General features: G+C 44.8%; 1 long non-coding RNA gene across 1 annotated transcript in view; it reads left to right on the top strand.

The window, feature by feature from the left end:
• LOC148002562 (uncharacterized) overlaps nucleotides 1–20,955 on the top strand; it is a 54,426-nt gene extending 33,471 nt beyond the window's left edge. Inside the window, exons 2-3 of the long non-coding RNA XR_015633736.1 lie at nucleotides 8,148–8,312; nucleotides 19,690–20,955. This is a non-coding gene — a long non-coding RNA (uncharacterized LOC148002562). The remainder of the gene's footprint in view (nucleotides 1–8,147; nucleotides 8,313–19,689) is intronic.
• Nucleotides 20,956–24,716: the final 3,761 nt, after the last annotated feature.

The raw sequence follows: 24,716 nt of genomic DNA, 5'->3' as shown, positions 1-24,716 counted from the left end.
CTGCTGCCGCCCTTCCCTGCATGGCCAGGCTGTCTAGATTTGATATGAGCAAATGCAGGCTGCATTTCAGAAGCACCCCTTCCCTCCTACCTCTGACTAAAAAGAACCTTCTTTATGCAAATTAAAGGCTGTGCCATTTGACTTCCTGGTCTAGGAACGGGTTGCTGGCATTTCTTTGACCTCTTAGGAGAATAATTAGGTGATCTTGTTACTAGGCAACAGAAAGGCAGGCAATAAGGCAGCTGAGCTCTGGGAGCAGATGGAGCTGGACTCCTGAGAGCTTGGGCCAGAGGCTGTGGGCTGTGGGGACATGGAGCCTCTCGCATAGTGGCTGATACTCAAGAGGAAGGAGCCAGTGTGATTCTACTGTCTGCCTTCCCCCAGCACAGACAGGGGCCCTTCACTGGGCAGAATGCTTGAATACCTGTTGCCAGACATTTGCTCACAGTGGGTTCAGTAATCCAGGCTGTGCAGGCCCTGGGAGAAGGAGTCAGGATTGTTCCCTTTTAAGGTAAACTCTTAGGAAGATGGGTCCCTTCTACTGAATAGTTCTGGATGATGGTTTTGTAACCCAAGCCCCAAAGCCCTAAGGAGGAAAAACATACAGCATGCAATTATAAGAGTTTAATCTTTCTTCCAAATATATTTTAAGACTTTACATATTCATTTCCCTATTTTTCACTTAGGGCCAGTGAGACAGCTCAGGTAGTGAGTGCTAGGTGTGTGACCATGAACAGCTGAGTCTGAGGGTGTGGCAGCCTGCTCTCGGAGTTCCAACCCGCACATGCAGATGATCCTTGGGACTCACCGGCCAGCTAGAGATCCTGTTTCAAAAACCAAGATGGGTACACCTGAGGCTGGCCTCTGGTCTCCACAGACAAAAACACATGGGTGAAGGTGTCCTCCAACCCCCTGTCAAACCCAGACACATAAGTGCAAAACTTACATTAAATCGTACACACCATCTTCACGGTGATATTTTTCTATATGCACACACTGCTCATTGATCATATCTCCCTCTTTCCCTCCCTGACCCTCCTCTCCACCCTCCACCTCTACCAGTTCTTAGGAGCCCTCCTGTAGGAGGGGAAAGCAAGGATTCTTGTCTCCTTATGTCTGAGTTATCTTGCCTGTGATGAACTACTCCGGTTCCATCCATGCTTTTCCGGTGGATGACAAGATTTCAATTTTTTTGATAGCTGAATAGTACTCCCGTGTTTTCTTTGTTTACCCCTGGCCTTAGCTGGGATAGTTCTATAACTTGCCTTTTATGAACAGTGCAACAGTAACCATACATGCAGGCATATCTATGGGCATGCATGTATCTCCTGAAGTACTCTGGCTGGACCATGTGGTATTTATTATTTTTAGTTTTCTGGGGAGCTTCCACAGTGACTCTCACAGTGGATGTACTAATGAATACCCAGCAGCGGTGTGTCGGGTCCTCTGCCCACATTTGCACCAGCGTTTGCAGTTTTTCCTTCACAGTCACCTTGACTAGGGTGAGGGGGACTCTCATGCGGCTTTGGTTTGTGATTCCTTTCTAGCTGAGGCCGGGGACATTTCTCCTCATGCTTGCCTGCTGTTTGTGGGTCTTTGGGAACCTTCTCTTCAGGCCACTGCCCATTTCTACCAGATCGCATGCTTTGCTGCATGTCCCGGGCTTTTTATTTGTTTTCCAGATACCTACTTTGACCGGCTGAGGCTCCCTCCAAATCTGTAGACCCTCGCTGGCTGCTTCTTTGGCTCTGCTTAAACACTTTTTAAAAATTCATTTTATTATTTTAATCTGCTGGGGGTACCTTATGTGTGTCTGTGTACTGCGTACATGCAGTGACCAGGGAAGCCAGAAGAGGTGTCTGAAGTGACTTTGTTTCCAGAGCTAGGGCACTTCTGTGCAGAGGCAAATCAGCACGTGTAACGGTGTCTGTCCGTCTCTCTTGCAGTCGCAGGGATTTGGGTTTTATGGTGATATCTTTGATCCGTTCGCAGTCGGGTTTTGTATAGGCTGAGTGATGGGAACATAGTTTCAGTCTTCACACGGAGCAGAGCTGGAGGTAACACAGCACCTAATTTAAAGACACAGGAACAAAGCCACCATGGTACCGGCATAAATACAGAGACCCACAAGGAATAGAGTAGGGGACCCAGAAGTAAACCCATGTCCCTCTCATCCAGAAGACTCTTACGCATTAAAACCACACAGAATCAAAAACAGTTTCCTGCGGTGGCTGGGAGCTGGCTCAGTGGTTAAGGGTTCTCGCTGATTTTTCAGGTTTGGTTCCCAGCACCCATGTCCGGAGGCTCACAACAGCCTGAGGTTCCAGCTCTAGAGGATCTAGCTCTCTCCTCTGGCAAGCCCTCCTGTAGGATGATGTCACAGGTGAGGCAGGTACAGGATAGAAGGAGGCCTGTCATTGGAGGAGAAGGAAGGATGGGCGGGAGAGAAGTTTGAAGGAAGAGGAGGAAACTAGGGGAGAGAGGAGGAGACAGGGCGGAGGAGAGGGGTGGAGAAGCCGGGGCAGGACAAGATGGCAGGTGATGTTAAGATTCTGCTCTGTGTATTTACAGGTTGTTATTAATGTTCTCAAGGGATGGATAGTACCGGGCATTGTATGTTTAAGTGGGCAATTACATCTTACCAATTGGATCTAAGATTATTGTGTTGTGTGTTCTTTTATGTGAGGGTTTGAGTGTAGGAAAGTGTGCGACTGGGATGTGTTTCCGCCAAGATAATCTAGCAGATATCTTGGGGCACTGTGGTGAGGACCTAGCGGGAAAAAAGACCACAATACATTTTTATTTTTATATTTTTACAACAACACCCTTCCCCCACGTACATAAATATAAGTAAAAATAATCTTAAATAAAATAAAACAACCAGAGCCCTCTGGGAGGAGATGGGAGATGTCACACAGGACTGAGCCTCCTAGTCTTTGAACAGCATCTCAGGAAAGGATACTGCAAACTGCCCGCACAGAGATGGTGCCCCCAGCATCCCCAGCACCCCTAGTTTATGTGTGTTTAATACATCCCTGCAGACCTGTAGGCTGAACCCTGAAATGACACCTGGACTGTAAATCCTTATTGGTTTTGTTTTTCAAAATGTACTACAGTTGTTGCTGAGAGAGAAAGGACAGAGAGCTGGAGCATGGGAGAGGTGCTTCTTGAACACACGTGTGCATGGTTCCCTTTCTCAAATGTGTCTCTTTGCAAACGTGGGTTACTATCAGTTGGGGTCCACTTGTTCCTTCAAGTAGACCTGAGCAATGCCTTCGCCTACCCTGAGATCATCTCTAGCATCTCTGTTCCTGTTCTCTCAGTTTCCAGCTATGTCCTTCAGCCTTCCCTTGACTGAGGCTCCCTATAGGCAGCTGCAGTCACCAGGCCAGTGTCCCCAGTACTCATGGTGGGCCCCAGTAAATGCGTGCTCTCATTTTGAGCTCTCCAGGGAGGTTGTTACCTTAGTTAATTTTCTAACGATTTATTCATTTATTATGTATAAGTACACTGTAGCTGTCTTCAGATACACCAGAGTGTTTGAACTATGAATCTTCGGAGTCTTCACTTAGCATCTGAGAATCCTCAGGCTCCACACCCTCTGCTCACCTCTGCAGATGGGGAAGGTGGCACAACTGTGGCAGCTTAAACGAGATTTGCCCCGCAGTTTTAGGTACTTGAATACTCAGTGCCCAACTGGGGATGCTGTTCTGGGAGGCTTAGGAGGAGGTGTGGCTTTATTGGAGGCTTTATTTTTGGGGGCTACGACAGTGAAGTGAGAAATGGTGTTCCACTTCATGGCTCAGTGGGTATCCCATAGCTCTGTAAACAGTAGCCTTAGTGTCTCCCTGTCAGGGTCAGTCAGAGCTTAGGTCAAGGTTTAACAGGACCACCTTTGTATGAGACGAGACAAGTTTTCCCACTCGTTTGGAGCTGGTTGGCCTTCACATACAAGGTCTAAATGAAGTGCTCTCAGAACTCCAGCCTGCTCACACCCATTCCATCTGGTTTCACCCATCTCTAATCTCATTTTTCCCCCTCTGATGCTCATCAGCCATAGTTTGGCATCAGCTCTGCAAAGAGATGCCTCTAAAATTAAATTCACAAAGGCCCTGGCAGCCAGCGCTAAATCCAGTCCTGACGTCGTTTGTCTCCACACTGGGTTGCAGCCAGCTCCCAGACGGGGCTTCACCGTGCTCCTGGATCCCATCTGGCAGGTGGGAAGGAAGCTGAGTCATGCTCAAGGAGCTACTAAAGGCTGTTGCCAAACTGTACCCTGTTCCTTCCAGAGGGGTAACCCCTGTGATAGGCAAGGCTGCCCCATGGTCAGGAAAAGGCCTCAAAATACCACCCCCTGCTCAGTTCCCAGGGCTACAGCAGCCCTGACTCTCTTCTTCCAAATTGCTTGAGGTTGGGCCTCCCCGCTCATTCATATTTCACACTCCGGCCCTTTCCAGGCTGAATGGATAATGTGTTGGGGAAACCAGGGAGACCACCATGGCTACTTGGTAAACTTTGGGAGATTGGCTGCATCGCAGGCCTTGAACTCCCTGCAAATTGCTGCAAATATACTGTTCCTGCTCACTGTTCTACACAAAACAATATACCGTCCCCACTCACTGCCCTACAGAGCTGTTTCCCCCAACACACACAAGTGACATTATGCAGATTTTAAGCCAGCAAACTCTACCCTCTCTCAAACTCTACTGCTCATGTTTTTCTTTGAGAATTGTCTCCTTCAGACAAGGCTTTGCTGTCAACTTTTTTTCTTGCCTGGCACTCCTTCACTGAGCTCTCTCTGTCATTGGCTGAAAAGACATCTTGTGCTAGGGGTCCTTCCTAGGAATATGTCTATATTTATAAATGCACCATCATCTTTAAAACTGGCACCAGAGATTGTTGCCTACACTGCATTCTCCTAGAAAGGCCTGGGCTCAGGTTGAGCATCTCATTGTGTATGAACTTGGTACCTTGGGTCTATTTTAGAATGCTCAGTTCAGTGTAATTACTACAGTTTCAAAAGGAGTTACTGTGTAATTGCCACATAGTTTATTTCGTGGTAACTATGCAATTAACTTGTCTCATGTCTCTAAACGGAAAATACTGTAATTCTAATACAAATGCATTGGCTGTTAGTGTTCTTCACTGTGCTTTAAAGTATCTGTATTGTAGATGTTTTCTTTATTTCCCCTTCCTCTTCTTCAAGTAACATGTGGAGCTTAGTTCATTCTTTTTTCTTTCTCCTCTCCTCTTCCCCTCTCTCTTCCCCTCCTTTCTCTCTCTCTCTCTCTCTCTCTCTCTCTCTCTCTCTCTCTCTCTCTCCTGTCTTTTTAGGCCAAAGAAAGTTAAGATTGCTAAAATTTTTCTGGAAACCCCTAAATTATCAAGAAATTTGAGACATAAATATAACAATGGTAGCTAAATTATCCTCTGGGATGAATGCTGGGACTCTAAGAACCTCTTGAGGCCTGAGGGAAATTAGGAATGAGGCCAGGAGAAAGTTGGTTGGCTTGTATTTACCTTCCATTGTATGTCAGTTGGGTTTATAAGGAACTGGCTCGACTTGGGCCCTTTGTGTTTTCTGGCACAGGTGGGGCTGGGACTTGAGGGTGGGACTTGAGGCTTGGTGAATGTCTCCAGGATATTCAGCCTATTGTTTAAGGCAGAAGAAGGAGGCAGATAGAATTGCAGAGTAATAAAAGGGTTTACAGAGTGGAAGCAACTTCAGGGCTAATTACACTTAGAAGAAAGTGGGATGTGCCAACTCAGGCTCTTTCTTTCTTCTTTCCTTCTTTCCTTCCTTCCTTCCTTCTCTCTCTCTCTCTCTCTCTCTCTCTCTCTCTCTCTCTCAACATATCATTTGTTTGTGGTCAGCATAGCTAGTGTGTATACAGCACACTGCAATGACAAGTGAATTAACTTCTAAAAACAAAACAATTTCCCCATCTGACCCAGGGCATAGCCATAGGCATAATTTAGGTCCATCTAATGAACCCATCTGTCCATCCCTGTATCCCTATATCCAAAGCACATAGAATGCCTAGGCTCCAGGCAATAAGGAAGACACACTTCGGTCCAGTGGGAGTAACCCACAATTAAGGGATAAAGCAGAGAGCCTGGTGCTGGAGCTCTCAGCTGTGAGAGCACCTCACTTCTGGCCCACAGTGTGGGCCCTGGATGCTCTCCAAGGTGCTGAAGACGCAGATGCAAACAGCCCTCCTAGAATAGACAGAGAACAGACCATGGGACACATGAGCTCACGGAGAAATTGTGAGGGATGCCATGTTCTGTGTTCTGCAGGGAGAAGGAGAAAAAAAGGGGAAGGAAGGGCTGGACTGAACATGAGTGCTAGGGAGGAAGGATTCTGGGTTTGAAGAAAACAGCCTCTAAGTGTGGAAGCTAGAGACTTGTTTGTGGAGCAGAATGCTGGAACCAGTGATCTGGGGCAGAAACCCCAGAACCAGGCCAGAGAGACCAAAGACAGCTGTGTGGAAAGGCTGAGTGTGTAGGGCCTCACTGCCATCTCGGCTTTTCTGTCTGCCAGGAAATGTCACAGGGAAATTGCATGTCCATCACCTAAAATCCCAATGCCCTTGATGACGTCTTAAGATTCTGGTTTTCAAAAGAGGATGATGGATGTGATTGTTATCCTGGAGGAGGGGTGGGGACCAAGACCCCAAAGCACTCCCTTTTTACACATCTCACATAGGCACAGAAACATTTCCCCACCCTGCTGAGGTACCCGGACTCACCTCGGGTATCCTCATGACTTCTCCTGGAGGCTGTTGAGGAAGCCCAGCAGCTGTGTCTGGAGTGCTTATGGGCTTGGCTGGGGCCTAGTGAGCATTCTTGCCTAGGAGATGGTGAGGTAATCAGATGGGATAACCACTTTCAGTTGGGAAGAATGGGGTGAATCATGCTATCAGAATGAGACAATTGTACTGAATATGTTGTGGCAGCATACTGTGTTTTGATGTGTCGTTATAGTTAACACGTAACTGATCTGAACACTTCTAGTGGAATTCCTACTGGGAAGTATGACTAATGGTGAGGAGACAGCCCCTCACAATTGAAGTGTGTTTGAAACAAAGGGTGGCGCCGGGACTGGCTATGCCCTTGGCTCTTACCCGGACTTCAAGTTCCCACGTGGTCATGTTCTTGGATGAATTTAAGCAAGGCTGTGGAAAGGAGGCCCTCAAAGCACGGTCATGTGCATATAGGACAATTTATGTCATGTGGTGAGGTGGCTTTGTTTTCTTGTGTGTATGTGAAAATGTGGGTGCACATGTATGTGAAGGCCAGAGGTTGTCTTCAGCTGTTGCTCTTCAGGTGCTGTTACGTTGTTGTTTTGAGACAGGCTCCCTCACTGGCCTGAAACTCACCAAGTAGTAAGACTGCCTGGCCTGTGAGCCCCAGGAACCCTCTCATCTCCACCTCCCCAGTGGATGTATCCATCCATACTCCTAGGACTTTGTTATGTGGGTTTGGGGGCTCATACCAGGGTTCTCATGCTTGCAGGACAAGAACTTGACTAAAAAAAAATTATTTTAATCTTTTTTTTTCCAGAGCTGAGGACTGAACCCAGGGCCTTGCGCTTGCTAGGCAAGTGCTCTACCACTGAGCTAAATCCCCAACCCCTAAAAAAATTTTTTTTAATCTCAAACCTTGGTCCATTCAAAACCTTGGGTCAAATATTGATTGTTTTCAGGGACCAGCTTATACCCCAGGCAGAGATTCTCTGTGCTTTGGAGGGTGGGCCCAAGCACAACATGTGTCACCATTACTTCCCACACTCTAGTCTGATTACGTGGTTTTTGCTTTTGCTTTGCTTTGTTTCTTTTTTCTTTTTCTTTCCTTTTCTTTTTTCTTTTCTTTCTTTTTTTTTTTTTTTTTGTAGAAATCATTGTTTCATTAGAACTCTCAAGTGTCGGTTTTCCTGCGAGCAGCTCTGGTGTCCAGGGTCCCACAGCCTCTGAGCGCCACATGTGATGGGAACCTTCTTCTGAATTTTCAGTCACCATCTGCTGGCTGTTTCCAGGAAGTGGATTTTTCAGCAAATATTCCTCTTTGAATGGAATTCCCCTTTCTAGTCATTTCCAGTGCCCAAACATGGCAGTTGTAGACTCATTGTGTTTGGTGCTATACAGTGACATCCTGGCCATCTGATGTCCTCTCAGCAATGTGTCTGAGCTTGGGAAGTAGAGGCATGGAGCCCCTGACTGTTCACACATGGATGGCTGCAGCTACTCAGGAGGCCCTGGAACACGCTGAGACTGGCATACCTGACCCACATGCAGCCAAGAAGTGGATGGGTAAGGCTTCCTTTCTACTTTTATCTCTTTTTGATCTGGGGCCTTGGTTTCAACAGAGCCTCTGGGCACTGACAGACAGCAAAGGCCTCCCCTTACCCAACACTCCTACGGGAGCATACAAGCCTTTGGGCTTCAACACTGACTTTCAGAGGTTCAAGTCCTCCAGCTTCCCCAGAAAGGCTGCATCAGTGACAGTCTGCTTACTCTCTCTGACACGTGGTGAGATGTCAACATTTCCTAGTTATTCAGGCTCCCATGACTTGATCTCTCACTTGTAGCACAGATTCTAAGCACTCATTTAACAGCACAGGCAGGTGTCACAGCTCCCTGAGATCCCAGAATCTGGAAGGAGGAGGCAGGGGATCCCAGAGGTAAACCACCTAACTAGACTAACTGAGTCACCAGGCTCTTGGCTCAAGTGAGAGATCCTGGTTCACTATAGAAGATGAGAGTTTTCAAGGAAGACATCTGGTATCAACCTCTGACCTCCACACCACACATACATGCACATACATGTATATACATACATACACACATGCAAACTACACACCCACATGTGTTCAAACCATACACCACATACACACATGGACACACACATCAAACAACACACACACCACACACACCACACATACCACACATCACACACACACAGAGACACACACACACACATAGAAGCCACACCATACACATACACATATACACAAACTACACACCATAGACATATGCATACACTCCAACATGTGTTAGCATGCACGAGAAAGCACAAGGAAAATGTATGTTTTGTTGGATATCTCTTCACATATGAGGTTGCTCATTTTATTGTCATTATTATTCACACAGTGGTTTTTGTCATCAAGCCATATCTGTGGTTGTGATCAGCAGTGTGGGTCTGATTGTCATTAATAACTAATATTTATACTTTACAATTTTTAAAAACAATCCTCTTGCATTTAAGGTAGAGTTTGATTTGCTTAGAAGAGTTACTGAAACACAGATTTCTAGATATCTATTGAATATACCTGCTGTAATTACAGAAGGTGACATATGGGCATTGTGTGTGTGGTTGAACACACCTTCTTTGTTCTACACTTTCACAGTCCAGAAGAAGGCCACAAGGGAAGCCTGGGTCTGGATCCCGCCTTGACTTCCCCCCACCCCCACAGGCTCCCACACTCTGCCTTAATTAGTCCCACTCCTCAATCTTCCTCCCCTGCAATCATTTCATAATGGTTACATCTAAGCCACTAGTTTAATAATCTAGATAATAACACACTTTGTACAGAGCTATGGATAATAGCTGCGTATTTATAATCCACGCTGTGTGTGTTTTCAGCTTTAGAAACGTTGTATTTCTCGTAGAATTCTGAATCCCCACATGATCTTATTTTCCCCTTAACTGCTGCTTCCTCCTTGCTGACGCAGCTGTGAGCATCCATCCGCTGCCTAGGAGACCTGCCTGGCTCATCTCTGCATTCGTGGCCCTGGTTCTGCCTCTCCCTGCCATTGAAGGTGGAGTTAGTACTCATTCATCTCCATCTGTGATGACTGTGCCTAGGGAAAAGATCTGAGGTCTTTGTTTTCATCTGGTATGGGACTAATCAGGGTGCTCCAGAGTCAGCTCTAAAAAGACACACACACACACACACGTGTGTGTACATAGATAAATCTCTCTGTCTCTCTCTCTGTCTGCCTGTCTTTCTCTCTCTATATATATGTGTGTGCGTGTGTGTGTGTGTGTGTGTGTGTCTGTCTGTCTGTCTCTGTCTTTCTCTGTCTCTCCCTCTCTCTGTCTCTCTCTGTCTCTCTGTCTCTCTGTCTCTCTGTCTCTGTCTGTGTGTGTGTGTGTGTGCGTGCGTGCGCGCGCACATGCGTGCGCATGACTTAGGGTTCTCTAAAGAAACAAAGCTGATAGAACGACCATACATTGTAAAAGGGTATTTATTAGAGTGGTTTGCAGACTATAGTCTGTGTGGTCCAACAATGGCTGTTTCATACCAGAGAGGTCAAGAATTTTGTAGTTGTTTGCCCTGTGAGACTGTGTGTATTTCTGCAGTCCCAGTCAGGTGCTGGAGTTCTGGGAGATTCCTTGAGAACTCTTGGTCTTCAGTCTGTATTGGAATCTTGAAGAAGTAGGTTCTGACACAGGGGAAGGAATGCCTCAGTAGCTGGAAAATAAACTTGCCAGAGTGGGGGCAAGCAGGCCAAAAGCAAAATCTGCTTTCTTTCTTCCATTCCTTTTATTCTGGCTTGCCACCAGAAGGTACATTTAGGCTGAGTTCCCAGTAATCTGATCAAGAAAGACCATCATATACTGTAGCCACACTCTGGTCCCTCCCTCGAGTCCATCTGATAAAAGGTGGAGTCCTTAGATCAACAACTAGCTCATGAATGGTAAAATGGAGACCTCAGCCTTGCCACACTGGCCAAGCCTGTGCACTGGATTCTGAGTCAGTGGCCAGCATGCAAAACAAAAACAAAAGTAGTGCTGTCTGGACTAAGCGCTTGCTCTGTTTAATGTTGGTATGAAATGCTTAGATGTCAGCTCTGGTCTGACTGCTATGAGCAAACAAGCAAAAGACCCATGTTTGCTAAAAGTTCTTTAGAAGCTCATTAGTCATTAATCAGTACATCGAGATGTGTGCTTTGTAAGCACAGAAAAAGCTGTCTTTCCCTTTGATAAGTTGGTGTCAAATACAATCCACAATCCCATACACCAAGGCCTGAGGTACAGCCCATGTTGCTGTTATGGAGTGGCAGAACCATTAGTGGAAGGCAGTCAGGTCACTGATGGCCTGCACTTGGTGGTGATATTGAGGCCCTGGCCCCTTATCTCGCTCTGCTTCCTGGTGCTAGAATACAGACCCCAAAGGGATGAGGGCCAGTGACGGTAGACTGAATCTCTGATGCCGTGACTCAAAGCGAGCCTTTCTGCTTTCATCTGGTGGTCATGGGGATTTTGTCTTAGTAGCTGAAATCAGTCTCATCGTCCTTGGGATTTTCATAGTTTGCTCCACACAGACCTTGCTAAGTGGACCGGGTGCCTCTCCCAGAGAACAGCCTGGCCTGACACGAGGCCTGTGGACTGCATAACCTATGTCTACCTTAAAGAAAACCTTATCTTTTTTGACAAACTTTTTTTTGTTTGAAATTGTAAAATTTAGCTGAAGTAACTCATTAAGGCCACATTTAATTATAAGTGGATCTGTAGGCTGTGGTTTCGTTTGGGAAATGTCCCTTTTGACACAGACTCTGGAGAGTAGGTGAGGATACTGGATATTCAAGTATTAGTTTTACAAACATTTACTTTTTTTAAAAAGATTTATTTATTTATTTAATGTATATGAGTACACTGTAGCTGTCTTCAGACACACCAGAAGAGGGCATCGAATCTCATTGCAGATGGTTGTGAGCCACCATGTGCTTGCTGGGAATTGAACTCAGGACCTTTGAAAGGGCAGTCAGTGCTCTTAACCTCTGAGCCACCTCTCCAGCCCCAGCATTTACCTTTTTGTCACATAGGAATTAAATGCTCATTTGAGAAAATTCCAAAATTAGAAACTCCACTGGGTATGGAAGTTCCTGAAGCAGGAAGATCTTAGGTATACAGGTACTCATAGTCTGATTTCTCATGCCTGGGCTATGTAGTTAGTTCTGGGACAGTCTGGACTATGAAGTGAGAACTGGTCTCAAAAAAATAAATAAATGAAAAGAAAGAAAAAGAAAGAAAAGGAATAGCAGCAACATGGGAGCATAAGAAGTTTGAATATTTTCATATATTATAATTATTAATTATGTATTATTATTACATTAATATGTTGCTTTTCATCTCATAATTGAGGACAAATACATGTATTCATTCTCACAGGGAAAGTATTGGTAATATGTGAGAAACTGACTCAGATAAGGATGAATGAAGATACCTACGTTTTAGTCAATAAACAATTTTACAAATACCAGCGCACTGAGTCCTGACTGGACCATGGGACTTAAATTAGGAGATATGTAGATACTAAGTAAACTTTGGAATGATGGTAGATGTGCCTCTGTATATATGCATGGCCTTGGATCACAGGAGTTCAACCAGGGAATCCTTGACTCTTAGAGTTGTACAAAATCAATACACATTCATTAGAAGCTGTGCTTCAGTTCTGAATTTTCATCTTTTCCCAGGCTATTAGCATGTGGTGGCATCCTTCAGTGATGTAGCTCCCAGTCAGTTGCACAAGCGAGAGGATAAATGTGTGTGTATGCTTGTGCAAGTGTGTGTGCATGTGTGTGTGAGAGTAAATGGGTATGTGTATGCATGTTTGTGAGGGTAAATGTATAAGTGTGTATTTACATGTATGTGTGAGGGTAAATGTGTGTGCATGTGTGTGTATGTGTGTACATGTGCATGTATAACTCATCAATGAGATACTTGTCTAGAATATAAGTGGAACTGGATTCCACCATCAGCACTTGAAAAGAAGAACAAGAGAGGGGAAGTGGGCACTGTGGTGGGCTTCGTTGTTAGGCTGTGATGTGGGTCAGGTCAGGTAAATTAAATGCATTTGGTCTTATGCTTATCTGTCATAAGCACTTGCATGTTATGAATATTTGTGTATGAACACATATTGTAACATACTGTGTATATGCTGGAGAAAAAAAAAGATAGCAGATAGACTAGCATATGCAGTGATGCAGTGACCAACAATAGGACATTCTATCTCAAACAAGATAGAAGGTGAGGACTGGTACCCTGGACTGTCCTCTGACTGGTCCACATGTAATATGGTATGTCTTGCCAGCACTCACAAGAACATGTATGTACACGCCCACACCCATACCCCCCCCCACATACAATAGAGAGACAGAGACAGAGAGACAGAGAGACTAACCACTACATACTCGGGAAGTGGCCCAATTAACCAAGCATCCATGCTCTGTGTGAACGTGAGTCTGATTGTATGTTTGTAACCACAGCCTTGCTTCTGGGACTTGTATCACACACTAGTAAGGTCAGGAAGTAGCTACAACTCGGATAGTCTGGAAGGAGATGAGACTTTCATTATCAAGGTCCTCATGGGTAATGGCAGGTAGGTTAGTCATGGAAAGGTATGTGATGGGCTGTGAGAGAGCCACACTCTATGGAACTGTCTCTTTGTTCTTCCCCTGTCCCCAGGGAAAGGACCATTGCTCTTTCCTCAGTACTAGTTTTTTGTAGACATTTATTTGTCTAAGAAGAAGTGAAGTCTAATCAGGTCACAAGAATTAGTCATGAGTGACATTGGGCAGAGTCACCTGGGTTTTGGAGATGGGGACACTGAAGGGTCATCAGGCCCATCCAAGGCAAATGGTTTGCTCCAGTGTGACTGTTTCCCAGTTGGTGGGCAAACAGCTTGTCAGAAAAAATCACACTGAAGGACACATCATGCGAATGGGGATTAGGATAGTCAGACCACAGGCTTGCATACCCAGGGACTGGTGGGATCCCTATTAGTTATTAGTTATGGGGTCTCCTCAGAAAGACTCCAGTTACCTTGGGAAGTTACCCAGTAAGAAAGGCTGAATTTGTCTTGGAGATGGGTTTGTGACCTGTCTCCTGTACCAGGCTCAGAGTTGTCACAATTATTTGGTACAAGCCATCAGACCTGGGATTCTTACCCATATATTCATTGTAGGAGATAAAATGTAATTTGGATAATATGTCAGAACTGAGGGTGCAGCTCTGGAGAGATGGATCAGTCAATATAGTGCTTGTTATGCCAGCATGAGGACTTGAGTTGGATCCCCAGCATGTAAATAAAACTCAGGGGTGGTAGTACTGTAAACCTGGTACTGGGGAGGCAGAGGGAGGAGGATTCTCAGGCTTTGCTGCCTTGATAGCGTATCCAGTAAGAGCATCCTATCTCAAAAATAAGTTGGAAACTGATAGGGGAATATGTCTGACATCAACCTCTGCCCCCCACACCATGCATGCACAGAGAGAGACAGACACACCACACACACACACACACACACACACACACACACACAGAGAGAGACAGACACAGAGACACAGACACACCTCATACATACACACACATACACAAACACACACACAGACACACACACCATACACACACACATACACACAGATAGACATACCATACATTCACACACACACCATACACACACACACACATACACACAGATAGACATACCATACATACACACACACATATACAGACACACACACAGACACATACAGATACACATACACACAGGCATACTATACACATACACATCATACATACACACAAACATACAGACATGCACATATATAGACACACACACAGACACATACAGATACACACATCCGCACAGACATATACACACACCATACACACATACCATACAGACACACAGACACCATACACACACACAGACACACACAGATACACACAGACAGACAGACAGACACATACAGACACACACACCCACACAGACATACACACACACCGTATATATACACACCATACATACACACAAACTATACACACACACAAACTATAGACACACATCATACATACACACAGACAAACCATACACACACACACACATGCATACCACAACATATACCATACATACACACACAGACACACAGATACACCATACACATACACAGAGACACAAATACACTGACACACACACATACAGATACACATAGACACATTCAGATACACAATACACACAAAGACACATACAGACACACAAAGACACACACACACACACACACACACACACACACACACACACAGAGCCAGGTATGGGGAGAACAGAGGAGACAATGGGAGTAAACTCAGGACTGAAATGTAGATTTTCCAAGCCACAGTCTTGGTGGCTGGGAGCCACAGTCCTGAAAAATCTCTCTGCCCAAGGCTATGTCATTGGCCTTGGGCATGGTGCCAGGAAATGCCACTCTCAGCTGGGAGTAGAATAGCAAGCCTATCCTTCTGAAATCCTGTTTCCCCTTCAGTTATTTCCTACATGGTCATTTTGGAGTACCCTCAGTTAGGAGAGAGGAACACCGTGTGTGTGTGTGTGTGTGTGTGTGTGTGTGTGTGTGTGTGTGTGTGTGTGTGTGTGTGTGTGTGTGTGTGTGAAAGAGAGAGAGAGAGAGAGAGAGAGAGAGAGAGAGAGAGAGAGAGAAAGAAAGAGAGAGGGAGGAGAGAGAGAGAGAGAGAGAGAGAGAGAGAGAGAGAGAGAGAGAGAGAGATGCAAGTCATGCGCATAATCTCCTCACAGTGGGTTCTGAGTGCAGAGTCTCTTGGCAATAAACAAAAAGCAGTATGTGTAATTTCCCACTGGTCTGTTTTGTTAATTGGGCTCTTACCATCGAAGCCTTTAATGTAGAGAATAAATGAATAACTGGCTTTTATGCACAGTCTCCTTTCATCATGTACAAGGGCTCAAAATTTAAAGTGAACTATTTTTAGATGTTACATGATGATATAAAGGACTGTTTATTGCGAGTAATGCAGAAAGCAAATTGTATTTGCGCTTCTGCCTGGTTCCCCTGTGGTGGGTTCTGTGAGCTTCCATTCTTGCTGATTCATTGTTATGTCCAAAAATGTCTCCAGTCAAATCTGGTCGCTTTCAACATGGAATATTGAGCCTCGAATATTTCTAGTACAATTCAAACTCAAGGTTTGCTCTAGCCAAAAAGGGTGGTAGTGTTTAAATGGATTAAGTTGCTGGGAGGAAACAAGGAAGCTGGGTACCATGCTGGAGAAAGCATGGGCTTGCTTTTTTCTCTGCATCAGTAGCTGATTATGAGTGTTCTTACTCTTTCCTCTTCCCATGTGTTTGGTGTGTCTCTGTCATACTCATGTGTGTACAAGTGTGGGTATATAGGGACCTGAATGACAGTCCTGAATGTCATGTTTGAAACAATGTCTCTCACTGTAAGGGACCTCACCAATTACATTAGATGGTCTTGGTCATGGGCCCAGAGACAGAGGTCCTCTCATCATTGGGATTACAAGAGTGTGTTACCATGCCCAAAATTGTTATGGGGGTTCTGGGTTTTAAACTCAGGTCCTCATCTTGCAAAGCCTGTGATTTGTGGACTGGGCCATGCCCCAGCCCCTTGAAATCTCTCTTTTAATGCTTTGACCTTCTTTGGATAGTTCTTATGCTTGTAGCCTTTGGAGGAATCATACAAGAAACAGCACAGAGAATGATCCTGGGCTCAGCAACCTCTTAGAATTTATCACAGTCTGCAGATGCATCTGAACCATCCTAGAGAACACAGAAAGAGTCACCATTTCAGTTTATGGACCCAAGGTAATCTGAGAATAGAATTGTACCCACGTGTGGGTTAGGGGCTAGGAAATCCAGCACAAACAAGTTCTTGTTTCCTTCACTGCTTCCAGAGGTGACTCGGCTGAGGGTGAGTTGAGGAACCAGAGATAACTTTTGCCCTTGGCTCATCAGAGGTGCAGAATGGCTCTTCCTTCCAGCTCTTAGGAGCTGTGTGGCCCTGGGGTGCTTGCTATGTTTCTGATGGTGAAAAGCAGGTAGCATTGGTAGGACCCTCTAATGATCTGCAAGCATCAAATGAGTGTGTGGGAAGTGTTTAGTAGTGGTTAGTATACAAATGTCAAATGTCAGCTGAGTCCTCACTGTCATCCCTTGTATCTTTGTTAAAAAAAAAGTGTGTGTATGTGTGTGGTATTTTGTGTGTGTGTGTGTGTGTGTGTGTGTGTGTGTGTGTGTGTGTATGCATATGACATGTAGTTTCCTGGGAAGGCCAATAAAATGGTGCTAGATCTCATGTAAGTGGAGATATAAATGATTGTGAGGCACCTGAGGCAGGTGCTGGGAATTGAACTCTGGTCCTTTGTAAGAGCAGTAAGTGCTCTTATCCACTGAGCTATCTCTTCAGGCCCATCTCTTGTAACTGGAGTTCAAGAGGGAGTAAGTACATGGTCTCAGTCCTATCAGCGTGGTATGCAGATAACTTTATTGTTGTATAAAGGACTGCTTTCCCGCCCCTCTGTTAGCAGAGCCAGTCCTTTTCAGCCCTCTTGGAAATGGCCAGCACAGGAAGGTCAAGAGGCTGACTGGGAGAATCTTCCTACCAGTAGAGCAGATGGGGAAACCCCAGAATCTCATGAAGAGGCAGGGATGCCCAGGAACAGACAGCAAGGAGAGAAGGGTAGGAAGAGATTATGATTGCCAGGTCCCCCATGAACATCCCTCCCTGCCAACAGGAAGCAAGAAGCAGAGGTCCTCTGCATAGCACTCCTCAGAGGCACAGGAAAAGTACGCATCTCCCTACAAGGCTCAGATGTTGCTGAGCTCAGCTGGGGACGTTGGCTTTCGATAACTTCTTGACAGTCCAAAGAGCCAGCTCAGAGGTCAGTGGAGGTGGTTACTGACTTGTAATTTACCATTTCAGACAGTTTCCTTTGCTTCTTCCTGTCCCTGAGACATTCCTGGCAGACAGGTAGGTCAGTCAAACCTGCTTTCCACTGCCTGTGGCTGAAACCTACTCTCAGATCATTGGATCTCATGCAACTCTTCGTTAGAAGATAGAAAATAAGACTAGATATGACTCACATCTCCAGGAGTCTGTTCAGTAGATCAAGGTGAATCTGAGAAGTGTGTGTGTGTGTGTGTGTGTGTGTGTGTGTATGTGTGTGTGTGCGGTGACCTATTCTTGTCTCTTTCGTGCCCCTTTCCAGCCCTGATGCTTCTAGAAAGCATAGCTGTTAATCAGAAGGAGACTCCTCCCAACTTCCCCAGCATCCTTCACTCCCAACTTCCCCAGCATCCTTCACTCCCAACTCCCCAGCATCCTTTGCTTCCAACACCTCAGCATTCTTCACTCCCAACTCCCCAGCATCCTTTGCTTCCAACACCTCAGCATTCTTCACTCCCAAACCTCCAGCATCCTTAGCTCCAAGTGAGAGAACTATCCTTCTGTGTCAAAAACAGGGAGATTTGGGAGCATTCTACTTTTCGAAAGGGCAGGGCTTTCTAGCCCTTTATGAAAAAGTGTGAATATTTCTGGTAAATTAATGTAGTCGTTATGGAGAACAGTATGGAGCCTCTTCAGTAAACTATAAATAGATTCTCTGTATAACTCAGCATTTCCACCCCTGGAAGTGTATCCAAGGGAAATGCAATCAGTCTGTGGAAGAGACACCTGCAAATCTCTGATTGTTGCTGAACTATCCACAACAGCCAGATTGCTCTTTAACAGGGGTGAATAACTTGATAAGTGGATGAAGAAATTGTGATTCTTGGTGGAATACTATTTAGACATAAAAAGGATGCAGCCCTGTCATTTGCAGCAAAATGGATGGATCTGGGGAGGCGTTATATTAAGTGAAATAAGTCAGATGCAGAAAAACTAGTGCTGTCTGCATTCTATAGGCAAGCTTGCTTTACCGGTAAGAGGACCTGAGTTCAGATCCCTAGCACCCATGGAAAATTGTGGCAATTTTTAAAGCCCAGCACATAAAATGTGAGAACAGAGGATCCTCGGAGTAATCCTAGCTAGCTAGATCAACTCTGGGCATGAGGAGGAAATTCTGCCTCAAAATAAAATGTGACTAAGAGTGTTGTTTGCTCTTGCAGAGGATCCAAGTTTGGTTCCCAACACCCACATCAGGTGGTTTAAAACTGCCTGGATAACTCCAGCTCCAGGGGATCTGATACTTGGGGCTCCATTGGCATCGTCCAACCCCCATGTACATGTATTCATAATTAAAAATAAAATATGTTGTAAACAAAAGGTGAAGAGCGAGCAATTGAGGAAGACACCTGATGCACACGTGATGTGCACGCACAGGTGCAAGTGCACACACACGCACTTGTGCCCATATACACGTGTCCCCCCACACATGTGAACATGTACAGTGTACACACTGCACATATAAAATAGAATAAAATTGAAGTGAAAATGAAAAGTCAGATTTTATAAATGGAGACAGGATTTGATCAGTGCTCATTAGAGGAGGAACATCACACTGTAACATGCTAGAAAGAGAGAGAGAGAGAGAGAGAGAGAGAGAGAGAGAGAGAGAAAGGAAGGAAAGGAAAGAAGGAAGGAAGGAAGGAAGGAAGGAAGGAAGGAAGGAAGGAAGGAAGGAAGAAAAGAAAAGAAAGATTGATTCAAGGAGGGATCCCTGCAGTCAACATCACAGAATAGTTTGCATCCCTGTTCTGTGTACATCTCAGAACCACAGAGATTTCGATGCCGTGTGAAAGAAAGGAACCGGATGTGAAATATCCTGCCAGAGAGGGCTTGTTTTGGGCCACATTTTTCTTTTCAAAAGAAAGGAAGTAGGGTGGACTTGGAAGGATCAGGAAGCCTGCTGATGGCCAGGTGTACCCTGCATTTCAGGAAACAACCAGCAGGTGGCGGAGAAGCATGGCTCCCTCCTGTGTCTGCAGCGAAGAACCTTGCAGAGCAACTGCGGAGAGGCTGCAGAGCTGTGAAGGCGAGCCTGGCCCCCGAGCCCAAGCAAGAAATGACCCGCCAGAGTCCTGTCTTTCGTTTGTGCTCTTGAAGCCAACTTGTCCTTCTGAACGCTGGCTTCCTGCCAAAGCTCATTCAGCTACGTGCAGGTGCACTTCTGGACTACGGGGTTCCCCAAGCCTCTCCCACCTTCCGGCTGACCTGTTTATTCCGGAGCAGGTTCTTTCTGCTCACCTCTCTCTCGTGCGGAGTCCATCTTCCTTCTACCTTCATTAAAAATTCAATATCAAACATTATAAAATAATGCCATGGCCTTCGGGAGGGTGCCTGCCGCCCCCCTCCCCCCCCCCTTTCCTTACACCTGATTTGTGGTCAAATGAGATTGTTATAAAAGGGCTCTGAGCCAGACTAACGACATCAAATAAATGCTTGCATGGGTAACCAAAATGCCCGAGTTCCCGCTGTCCTAGTTAGGAGTCCGCTAGGCACTCAGAACATCCCTCTTCAGGAAGCTGACTCCTGACACTGGCCCCTGTCAGTCACCCTGGACAGCAGGACAATTGGCTGTGTTGTTCCACCTTCGGATTACCTCTAATTTTGTACATGCTGGGATTGCCCTGTCAGAAAGGATTCAGTCATTGTGCTTTGTTAGGGGAATGAGGTGACACCAACGTGATTTCTGAGAGGGACACCCTAGTCTTTCTTGGCATCTCTGTCCTACTCTTCCTGTACCTTCCCCATAGGTCAAATCTTGAGCAAAGGTTTGCTCAGCCAGGATCCTGCAGCTGCTTAATCACACGGGTGATTTCCTCTCCCTTAATTCTGTGTGAGGTTCAGCTTGTTACCGTATTCCTTCACGTGGAGGGCTCACACTACTGAGAAGCATTTTTGACTCCGCTAATCACGAAAGCATACCGGTAATGTTGAGTAGATCCCAGGTGCGTCCCAAGACTGACTTCTTTCCAGAATTGTTCTTTGCTGACAAGGGATACATGAATGTGGTCCCGGTGTGGCAGTGTGAGAGCTGGTAAGCCTGGTAAGGGGCAGAGTGCAATGGGATAAAGTCAGGTCATAGGGCAGCCCTCAGGAAGGGGTTGGCACTGGTCTTTTTTTTTTTCTCAGAAATATCTGCATGCATGACTTTATTTTTTAATGTTTGTGCTAATGTCATAGAATATAAACCTCTCTTACATATTGGAGAATCATTTGGGTCATTTGTTAAAATTCGAAACTGAAAGCAACTGTTTTCATCCTTTGTTTAAAGAGCACAAGACAACACTTTGAGCCAATCTGCTCAATATGATGTTGATAAATTAATTAATTCATCTAATAAATTAAGTGGTAGAAAGGCAAGAGAAATCTTATTAGATCAAGACATTATAGAAATGTCTTGATATTTTAAATATATAATACATTTATTCTGCAGTGTAAAAAATATTTCATGTATTAATTAGGAGCCAAAAGATAAAATAAAATTAGGAAGATGTATTTGCAATTTATGTCACAATAAAACTTGTAGCAACTGATTCTCCCTTATATGCAAAACTTTTCTTGAAAACGCTGCTTTCACTGGAATTGGAACAGGCAGTCATCCCCAGGGAAAGGAACAGGGAAAGACTGATTGTCTAATACCAAATGGTAAGTCCTGAGACATAGTTAAAATGAACATTTTATGGAACCTACAGTGTATATTCCATATATATATATATACATGTATATGTATATACATATCTATAACTAAAACAATTAATAAAACAATGAATAAAAAAGAACACTGCTTTCAAAAGAAAAGTGTGAAAACATTTTAAATACCATACAATAGGGGACTGATTTATTATACAATAATTAAATATTAACCAAATAACTGGTTTATTTTCCGAGGGCTGACTGATTATATTCCACAGTTGAAAACTCTGGCCTGTCCTTGTCTCTGTAGGGAACTGGAAATCAGCCATGCCATTCATCCACGCATCATCTCTCCATTGTTGTTTTCGCTCAGGAACAGCGGCTGTGTGACTACAACAGCAACTGGATGGCCTTTCATTTTCTCTCTAGAGTGTCACAGATTAACTGAAACCTTGTGATTCATTCGGCTTCATCCCCATTGTAACTCCACTTCCTTAAAATATATATTATCTGTGCTTCCCAGACATTAAATAATCCCTAAGGGTCAATAAGATTTTTGTGGGACTGGTTAGAAGTTATGTCAACATTCACGTAAGGATCCAGTCGCCTCAGAGAGGTCACAGATAGCAGCCATCCTAACACTTGCTTCTTGGTAGGCTATAGCCATGGAATCAGGTGAGATTGGAATGTGGCAATTAGGCACAGGCAGGGGGTACTTGGAAAACACATTCTAACTGATCTGGATAGATCTTTTTCCCAATCCCTTTCTGGCTTAATCTTTTTTTTTTAAATTTATTTAATACTTAATAATAATTCTTTGGTTTCCGGGCAAACATCCCCCCCCTCCCCTTCCCTATGGGTGTTCCCCTCCCAACCCTCCCCCATTGCCGCCCTCCCCCCAACAGTCTAGTTCACTGGGGGTTCAGTCTTAGCAGGACCCATGGCTTCCCCTTCCACTGGTGCTCTTACTAGGATATTATGAGGTTGGAGCCCAGGGTCAGTCCATGTATAGTCTTTAGGTAGTGGCTTAGTCCCTGGAAGCTCTGGTTGCTTGGCATTGTTGTACATATGGGGTCTCGAGCCCCTTCAAGCTCTTCCAGTTCTTTCTCTGATTCCTTCAACGGGGGTCCTATTCTCAGTTCAATGGTTTGCTGCTGGCATTCGCCTTTGTATTTGCTGTATTCTGGCTGTGTCTCTCAGGAGAGATCTACATCCGGCTCCTGTCGGTCTGCACTTCTTTGCTTCATCCATCTTGTCTAATTGGGTGGCTGTATATGTATGGGCCACATGTGGGGCAGGCTCTGAATGGGAGTTCCTTCAGTCTCTGTTTTAATCTTTGTTGGCACTGGTCTTAAGGCGTGCTAACCTTTTAGATGTCTCAGCAAGTGAAGCCATACCCTGAGACCGGCTGAAACCAGCCGAGACTGACCCCTTCTGCAGTGGGATGGGGTAGGGTGCCCTGCTATGTTTGAAGTCACAACCAGGTGTTGCCCAGGGTGCTGGAGTTGTGCATTGGACCCCCAAACCAGTGAATGGAATGAACCTTTTTACTTTGTACAGCATCTAGCCTCAGGCGTTTCCTTATGCTAATGATGCTTAACTTATGGAGAAACAGAAATCGGGGATTCATAGCCTCTGCATAGGAAGATGGAGATTGTTGACAGTTTTCAATCTGAGTTAAGCCCGTCTTAACCCAGTGTGAATTTATCATGATTTATCATGTCTTTTTCAAATACAGTCAGCAACCCAGTAACAGAGGCTAGGCCCTCCACAGATCTTTTGGGGTGACACTATTCTATGTATTGCCTACATTAACAGGCAATTCTGCAGTCAAATGCTCTACCACTGAGCTACCCCACACCTTGTGCTACACTAGGGTGTCTGCTGGAGGAGGAGTCAAAGAGCACAACTGAAGGTAATAACAGCAGCTGATTCACAAGCCACAGTGCCAGGAAACCCCTCACTGCCATGCACAGCTGCTCATTCGGGAGTCACAGCCTCTAAGACGTTTAATGTATATCTCTTGCAAAGTGGCTTTGAAGATGGCTGTAAATGCCTGTGATTGTCTGGTGAAGCCTTAGCCATTATGTCTCAGATCACCTGAGGTGTGAAAGGGGAATAAAGTTCAAACTATCCCATTCATAATTTAGAAGAAAATAAATAATTTTAAACATGGATATACTGAGGCTATACCATGATTGTCTGGCCTAGGATTAAATTGAGAAGCGGGTGACAGCAGAGCTAATTAGCACATCTAATCCATTGTTTTCATGGGGTGAGTGTTTCAGCTTACTCCACAAGTATCAATACAAGATGGCAGTTACTCTGTCCTCCGGTCTCCAGAGCCTCTGCTCTACTCACTGTTAATACCACTCACATGTTGTAGATTCTATTTGTCAAGGGCATTGTGTAATGGGGTGGAGAGAGAGAGAGAGAGAGAGAGAGAGAGAGAGAGAGAGAGAGAGAGAGAGAGAGAGAGAATATGAGAATAGGATATTAGAACTCAGAGCATTGCATGACTAGGCAAGTGCTCTACCACTGAGCCACACCCCACTGGTCAGTGTTTTCTCTCTGTGTCTGGCTTGCTGCAGTTAGAAGAATGTCTTCTTTCTTAAGTATGGGAACATTTTATCAGTGTAATACATAAAGTACATTTCATGCTTTCTCTTTTATTACATGTGTATGTATGCATATAAGTGTGTGTATATGTTTGTATATGTTTGTGTGTATGTGTATATGTCTATGTCTATGTATATATGTATATCTTTGTGTGTATGTGTTTGTGTATGTGTGTATATTTGTGTTTGTGTGTGTATATGTGTGTATATGTATATGTGTAAGTGTGTGTATGTATGTGTGTATATGTTTGTGGTGTGTGTGTGTGTGTCCTGTGGTGCATATGTGAATGTCAGATGACAACTTGTTGGAGCTGGTTCTCTCCTCTCTCCATGTGGGTCCTGAGACTCAAACTTAGTTCAGCCGGATTAGCAGCAAGCACATTATCTACTGAGCCATCTCACTGGCCCCATCTCATATTTTCTTTATCAACTCTTCTGATGACAAACACACAGGTAGCTTCTACACTTAGTCCCTCTTGCAGTTGCTTTGTTGCCAGTAGGAATGGAATGCAACCCTGGTGTGCAGTACATGTTGTATGTAAATCTAGGAGTGGGATTTGTTGAATCACACTGTAGGTTGTTTTTAAAGTTTGAAGAAACTATTCTGTTTTCCCACAGAGAGCACAGCACTTTAAATACCTATAAAGTGTAAAGGATCTAATTTTTCCACCTCACTGCCCATACTTACCTTTCATCTCCTTGGCAACA

The sequence above is a fragment of the Rattus norvegicus genome, chromosome 11, assembly GCF_021556685.1.
Source record: "Rattus norvegicus strain SHRSP/BbbUtx chromosome 11, alternate assembly SHRSP_T2T, whole genome shotgun sequence".
Lineage (NCBI taxonomy): Eukaryota > Metazoa > Chordata > Mammalia > Rodentia > Muridae > Rattus > Rattus norvegicus.
The sequence above is the reverse complement of the archived record's forward strand: the minus strand, read 5'-3'. Positions and strand labels throughout refer to the sequence as shown.